General features: G+C 36.4%; 1 long non-coding RNA gene across 1 annotated transcript; it reads right to left on the bottom strand.

Moving 5' to 3' along the window:
• Window positions 1-693: 693 nt before the first annotated feature.
• On the bottom strand, window positions 694-5,103 carry LOC137501083 (uncharacterized). Its single transcript, XR_011018344.1, has 2 exons — window positions 3,515-5,103; window positions 694-3,199 (listed from the first exon to the last, which is right to left on the bottom strand). It is a non-coding gene; the product is annotated as an uncharacterized lncRNA (long non-coding RNA).
• Between the last annotated feature and the right edge of the window lie 3,239 nt (window positions 5,104-8,342).

Genomic DNA, 8,342 nt, shown 5'->3' on the forward strand with positions numbered 1-8,342 from the left:
ATACCGATCTTTCAACCTTGTAAATACCTATCCTTCAATGTATAAGTAAATTTGTATATGACTGGGGACAAGTATAGGATGTACAAGTGTTAAAAAAATGAGAAATGTGTAACCGAAATATACGAAGCATGAAAACCAGAGAATATAGTTGGCACCTAAAGAAAGAACCACATTTCCATGAAAAATGTGTTAGTGATATTTCACTGTAGGCTATATCTGAAAGTCTTTTAATAAGATATTGGATTTATACTTACCAGTTAAAATCATCACTGCTGTGAAAAGTCTGGTTTGAAAGCTAACAAGAGCAAAATATGCATGCTAAGGAAATGGATGGCAAATAGCAATTTACTGAGTAGGAGCCTGTAAAGATTATACTGAAAAGTTTGTATTCATCTAATTTTTGTTTAGTATGTGACATATCAGCACAAGCTATCTGGTAAGTTTCTGTTCTCTTTCTGTTCCCTTGTCATGAATACATCAACTCGAAAGAATTAATGGAAAGAAATGTGTACTTCTTAATGCTAAATGGTGCTTCCAGTTTTCATATTGTAATGCAGTTTGAGTAGGATATACATTTAACATATACAATGTCTTGTTACCTCAATTTTACTGAACTGTTATGCTCAAAACCATCTTCATTTTCACAAATCAGCATTATGTTACGTGTTGTGATTCAAATGTTATTCTCGACAGTTTTCTCACACAACATATGGTAGGTTTTCATATTGCTGTTGTGAGAAATTCCAAAAGCTATAAAGATAGAGTAAAATGAATAATACCCAAGTATGCAAAGATTCGTAAATGTATCTTTATTCCATCTGATGTTGTTATCCTTAAATTATATTTATTTGTGATATAGTGTATTGATCTCTAGACTAGTTTAAATAATTGGGCATTAAGACTCAGTGCATGCAGAACTGGACTGTAACAGATAGTTGAATGTACTGAATTAACTGTTTGACAGCATCCTAGATCTCTTGGAAGTTCTTATTCTTCACATAGAATAACATTCCTAGAGAGTTAGAAGTACCTGTTATTAAAAGTCGATCAAATTTAAGAGAAGGCCAAAGATGCTTTAAGAAACCTAGGAACAGTTTAAATTAAATTAAAATGTTTTGGCAGTTTTTACTCTCTTACAAATATGTTTATCAATAAAAACAATCCATTGTAATTTTAATCATATGGCTTTGGCTACCTATCAGTATGGCTTCAGCTACCATGTGCAGTCATTTTCATTTGACACCACTTAGGCTGATAAATGTTGTAGGATAGGCACATAAAATTATTCATACAATATTCTACAAAATATTTGCATTATTTCATGAAGAGAAATGTATTTGCTTGTTGTAAGGCCTAATAGATCTCAAATGGTTCACATCTTCTCAAAGAACTTTTAAGATTCATATAAATGTTGAAGTCTTAGTCTTTCATGCAGTGAAAAAAATACATCTTAATGAATTTTCTTTTGAAGAATTTAAATCTGAGATAAATGAACCAAGTTGCTAGTTTTGGTGGTTGTGTCTTCTTGTTCTTGAGATTAGTAACTCAATGTAAATTTTTGATGGATGTCACTTTTAAATACATATCAAGAATTTATAATTTTAATTGCATAAGGTCATACAGAGCCGTCTCATCTTCCTGTCTTCGTTGTTTATAGATGTATATAAAAAGGTTTTGACTTGTAAATTTAAGCTATGTATGTAATCTTGTACCAAGTACCTGCATCACTGGCCTCTGTTGGCCTTTGTTATTTATTGTAACATAACTAGATTGGTGACAGTGTCTGTCTAATACTCCTCCAATCCAGACTACAATCATAAGAACCAGTAATTATCTTGTTAGAACTTTTTTATGCTTTAAAAATACCGATATAACCAAACCAGGCATGCACATACTGTTGCATAGTACTTTAATGGAAAGAAACTGGAAATAATGTTAGAAAATACCTATATTAACCTGTGCTGTGTTCTCCCAAGAAGAGATACATTATTGTTTCACATAAATAAACTGATTTTTCATTTTCTTTCTGTTACTTCATTTTACATTTCCTCTCTGTGTTCTGTATAAAGTTTTGTAATCCTCCATAGAAACATCAGAAATATAAATAAAATCAGCATATAGGCAACATAGCTTTCAAATAGAATACATATATCTTGTTACATGTTAAGGTGTCTGGAACGTATCTCCTTAGAGGAACCGTATTTTCCTTCTATGCACCAGGTATAAGAAAGGTAAAATTCAAGTATATCTGTCTAAATGACCATGTTTTCTTCTTGCAGAGTTGTAGTATTTTAATTACATGGTACTTAAGAATCAGGAGGAGAAAAAATCCTCTCCTTTTAACTTAGACTATAATGTAAAAATAAATCATATGTACTGTATTTAGTGTCAAGTGCACAAACAAATACCTTAGACAAAAAGCTAGGAACATACAAAGAGGAGAAACACAATGACAGGTCAAATACAAGTATTGTAAATGGAACAAACAAGTGATTGAAAATAGGATACCAGGGAGCATAGAAACATACGGAATGGCAGATCTGTGCAGACAGTGCAAGGGAATGTATAGATAAGGACAAACATTAAAAGACATTGGCAAGCTCCACATCCTCATAGATACTCTCCCCGCCGGGCAAGTTGGCCGTGCGGTTAGGAGCGTGCAGCTGTGAGCTCGCATCCAGGAGATAGTGGGTTCAAACCCCACTGTCGACAGCCCTGAAGATGGTTTTCCATGGTTTCCCACTTTCACAGCAGGCAAATGCTGGGGCTGTACCTTAATTAAAGCCACGGCCGCTTCCTTTCCATTCCTAGGCCTTTCTTGTCTCGTCGCCATAAGACCTATCTGTGTCGATGCGACGTAAAGCAACTAGCAAAAAAAATACTCTCCCCTCACTAATTCCTGAGCTTTCAGATCCACCCCCTCCCAGCACCCCAACAAGTCCGTCTCCACCCCCTAGTGACACAAAGGAGAGACAAAGACAAATATGGATACACGAAAAGACAAAGAAAAAAAGGGAAGACAGGCTTCATTTACTTACATCCTGCTCTTTCATAGATCAGCTCTCTTATAGTTAACTGCCCATTCCACTTCTCTCTAGACAAGACTGTTGCTGCCTGTGCACACACACACCAGCCTCTCATGTTCATGCTTTGATATGTTCTTATCCTCCTTCCTAGTCTTCCTGACTTTGGTGTTACTCTATAGAGGTGAGACAGTATACCACACGAAATGATATTATATACACCCTGTAGAAATGGGATAATACCACCATATTTAATTATTAATGTTATTAATGTTAAAATTGATTATGTGAAAATTGATTACAGTACTCGAAATATGTCAAGTGGTGTTATACTTTGATGTTTTGTAATAGTAGTTGAACATAAAAGGTCATTTACTGAAATAGCTGCTATAACCAGAGAAATGGTCTTCAGAAGTGTGGATAATGTCAGTTTAATTATTCAATTTCAAATGCAAATTATGTATCAACATTTCATGAATTGGCCTTCTGACCTCAACTTGGCAGGTTTGATCCTGGCTCAGTCTGGTGGTATTTGAAGGTGCTCAAATAGCCTCGTATCAGTAGATTTACTGGCATGTGAAAGAACCCCTGCAGGATGAAATTCAGACACCTCGACGTCTCCAAAAACCATCAAAAGTAGTCAGTGGAACATAAAAACAATAACATTATTACTAGAAATTGCACATCATGAAAGAGCCATCACAGGGGTATACAAGTAAATTCAGGGACATGGTAATATGAAGAAAACTTGAGAATATTACCACTCCAAGCGTTTATTGCAGTGTAAAAAAACACTTTGAGGTTGAATGTAGTATGATGTTGAACCACCCTTAGTACGGAGACAGGCAGTGATATGGTCGGGCATGGAGGCATACAGACGTTGTATGTTCTCCTGAGGAAAATCCTGGCACAACTGACCCTCCAAATCTACCACAGTTGACATTGGCTGAAGTTGCCCTCCAACTGGTCCCAATAATTCTCAGTGGGTGACAGGACTGGACACCTTGCTGGCAAAGGAAGTATGTTGACATCACAAAGACAGGCCAGAGATACCCATGCTGTGTGAGGCCAAGCTCACTGCATCGTCGTGGTTCCTTCAGTCACCACCAGTGCAGTGCGGGAATAGTAGAAAATGGCACCCCGCACCATAACACCTCTCGAGGCGATGTGCCACTCAGCAATGAAGCATAGATCCCTGCTCTGGCCAGGACACCTCCATACTTTAATTCAGTGGTCATCTATATCTGTGATTCACTGCTGAATACCAGTCGTCTCTAAGCCACAAGCTGCCATGCTGCCAGTTCCTGGTAAGAGTTTAAACGTGCTCTGCAATGCTTAGGTCGTAATGGTAGACATCGTAAAGGACACTGCAGTGACAGATTGTGCTCTGCTAGCTGCCCGGATATGGTACGGGTGAACACAGGCCACCTGCCATGACATGCCCCTGGATGGTGCGGAGCTGTGCCCGTGGACTGCTTACAGCTTGTCACGTGTTGAAACGATCCTCCCTGCTAATTGTCTGCCAGAGTCAGCCAGAACCATCTCGACGTGCATATACTCTCATGTTCCCACTCCGTCCAGCACCAATGCACAGCAAAGTCGGAATGGTCCAACTGGTGAACAGTGTGCCGAAATGTCAAATGTGCTTCTCTTACTCTGACGATGCAGCCTCTCTGAAACTCATCTAGCTGATCAAATGAACCATCAGGGCATGTTGCATGTTCACTCATCTTAGCTCAGTGGCTCATACTGCTCACACTGCTACTAAGGCCTTATTCGATGTCTTGTATCTATGAATGAGGGAGGAGCACGTACGCCCCCTAGTGGCACTTCCACGTAAGTACTCAGCATTACACAGAAATAAGACACATCAGCTTATGGCGATACTTTGTGTCAACCTTCATTATACTCATGTGATTCATACATGGTACGCAATTTTTTTTTTCAGATGAGTGTGTTACAAGATATACAGTATTTACACAATTACACAATTTAACATACTGATCATTCAAACATTTAATATTTTAAAATGTGTGTGAAATGTTAAGACAATATTCATTAATTAAATAATTGCACATGTTATTCCACAAATGTTTTATTAAAGTGATAGGCCTATATTAATAGTTGTTCAAAATCACAGAGAGTTTCTTTTTAATCTTCTGATTATTAATGGGAGAAGTTTCTCATTTCCATCACTGATGATGTATCATTCCTTCCTTATTTTGTACCTGAACAGTACTTGACTTCATCAATGTAAAATACTCCTTTTTTGTCCACATAAAAAATATCTGTAGGTCCATAGCCTTAGAGATATATTCATATACCAGAATTCCACCCTATTGTTTCTCACTTCCTGCATTCTTTCCATAGATTTCTTTTTATAGAGATTTTGGTCTCTCTTTCACAAATAAGACTATTAAACCAACCAAATTCTCAATTTTTCACCAAAAAATGTTCTGTTTGGTACATTCTTCTTTTTCATCAAAATACGGTTTTTGTTTTTTTTTCTAAATTACACTTTGCTTCTATGCCCAGGATAGCGTCCTCCTATTATAATTGTTACGGGCTTTCCGTGGAGCACAGAGGTGTAAGAAGGTGCGGGCATGAATGGGTGGACAGAGAAAAGATCAAAGTCTAATTTAAAACTCTAAAATTTTATTATTTTGTTTCTTAGGTGAACAACACCAAATAACAATTGGATAGATAAAGGTTAGCTTGTCAGCTCAAGTAACAGTATTAGAAAACCCCAGAAGCTCTCGTTACAAATCTCAAAAGAGCATCTTTGCTCCACACAATTAACTCTCTAGGATTCTACTCTCCAAAACTTATTACCATCAAGCCTCTCCAAGGCACAATCTAAATTTTTACATTAGATTAAAATAATATAAACCGTTTTCACAGTGTGGACTGACACTCGGGATGAACTTGGACACAAAGTTAAGAAACAACTAAAGAAAACCTTCGTATCACCTACTCTGAACATAACTAAATCACAACTTGAAGACAGAAAAAAGATCATTCAACTCAAGAATAAAATGAAAAATACACAAATCATTGTTACAAAGGCAGATAAAGGTAATACCACCGTAATAATGGACCAAATATACTACGCCTCTAAAACAAAAACGTGTTTCTCAGATAGTATCTTTACAGTAATTAAAAAAGACCCAACCCAAGCCATTCAATGTCAGCTTAAGCAGGCACTCAAAAATACATCCTTTCTTCTTACCGACATTGAAAAAATAAACTTTTTAATATGAACCCAGGATTACCCACCGTCAAAGCACAGCCTAAAATTCATAAAACTGGTGTCCCTATACACCCAATTGTAAACTTTAGACCAAGTTCCTTATAAAAAGCAGCACAATTCATCCAACAATTTCTTTAAAAACATTATACCTTTCAGTCAAATAAATCCATTAAGAATACATTAGTTAGAACTCATTAAACAACTGGATAATTTTAAACTTCAACCATACCATTCTATACATTCGTTTGGTATCACTAACATGTATATAAGCATCAAACCGAAAAACTTTTACACATTATCCCTCGAAATGTATACACCCATAGTCAACTAAGCCAGCTAGAAATATCTGATTTTATGTCCATTTTGAAGCTCTTTAATCAATAATAACTACTTTACATTCAACAAGATAGTATATAAACAAGATGGACTAGCCATGAGTCACAATGGTTACAATAAGAATTTTATAGACCCACTAGCTTCCGGTATTTTAGCAGAAATATATTTGAATTTTTTAGAACACACAAAAATAGATAAAGATGCAACATTTAATAACATACACTTTTGGTCCAGATATGTAGATGACACATTTATTATTTTGGACCAATGTACTTTAGCACTCTTTAATATCATCGACCCAGATATTAAATTTACACTAGAATTTGAAGTCAATAATGCCATCAGTTTTTTAGATCTTACTATCACTAGGCTTCCATCCTCATTCAAATATAAAGTTTACAGAAAACCTACGCATACTGCGACAACAATCAAACAAGACTCCGTACTGTACCAGTAAAAGAGCCTGACTCTCAGATTAAATTTCAAAGTAGCATGAAATAGAGTTCTCAGGGCGAAAAACTGGATTAATTGTAGCTAGGGCTTGGTACAGGAGGTAGGGTCCTATCTACAGAAAAACTTTGATTGTATAAGAGTTTATTCAAATAAGTCATGAGTTTGTATATCACCTCTAAGTAGAAATGGACTGTCTTCCTCGTATTCCAATAGTATGACTTGGGTTCTCCAGCTCACCAAGCCAAGCTGGTTAAAGCACGTTCCAGAAGATTCCAGGGACTCCAGATACTCCAGACAGAGGCAGCTGGACTGTCTGGATTGACGGCAAGTAGAGATGTCTCGAACTCTGAGGCCCGGGTTGAACCCCGATGATCCAGGCGATGTTGTAGATAGTCATGTACTACCTCAGCCCAATGAGACTGAGAGGATTGTTCCCAAGGTCACTAGTAGCACTGAGTCCATGAACACCTTGGATGATCAACTTATAAGCAGAGATCTTGATAATTGTACATCAAGACTTCCAACACTCCTAAAATGATATGAGTGGTATTATTAATTTTAGAGTTCATCACTAGGAAAATCTTTGTCTCTGAATAACGTTTGGCAACGAAAAATACAAGTCCCTTCTTGTGAAATTATAGTTAAACTCAAAGTTCATTACTGGCGAAGGTGCAAGTCTTTGCCTAAACTCAAACGAAAAAACACAAGTCCATTCACTTGGAAGTCTGAATATATTTAAAGTTAATCACTGGTGAAATTCATAAAGTCTTTGGGTGACCACTGACGAAAACAAAAGTCCATTCACATAAATAAATTCACTGACGAAATTTATAAGTCTTTTAAACCAACACTGGCAAATGTACAAGTCTTTGAGTAAATGCAAGTGAAATCCTAACTTTGTTCAAAGCCGTTGGAAAGTTAAAGTTCATCACTAGCAATGTTAATCAATCACTGTCTATTAGAAGAATGAGTTCCTCAACAGTTGCAAATATTCCACGTAAATAACACAAGTCCATTTTACGAACACTTGGAAAATTTCCAATCTCGAATACTCGTAAATAATACAAGTCCATTCAATGATCACGTAGAAAAGTTCTGATCTCGAACACATGAAAATAATACAAGTCCATTTAATGAACACTTAGAAAAATTCCAGCTTCGAAGGCACGTAAATAATACAAGTCCAAACACTTAGAAAAGTTTCAGTCTCGACGGCACGTAAATAATACAAGTCCATTCAATTAACACTTAGAAAAATTCCAACTTCGAAGACACGTAAA

Source organism: Anabrus simplex, chromosome 5 (assembly GCF_040414725.1).
Source record: "Anabrus simplex isolate iqAnaSimp1 chromosome 5, ASM4041472v1, whole genome shotgun sequence".
Lineage (NCBI taxonomy): Eukaryota > Metazoa > Arthropoda > Insecta > Orthoptera > Tettigoniidae > Anabrus > Anabrus simplex.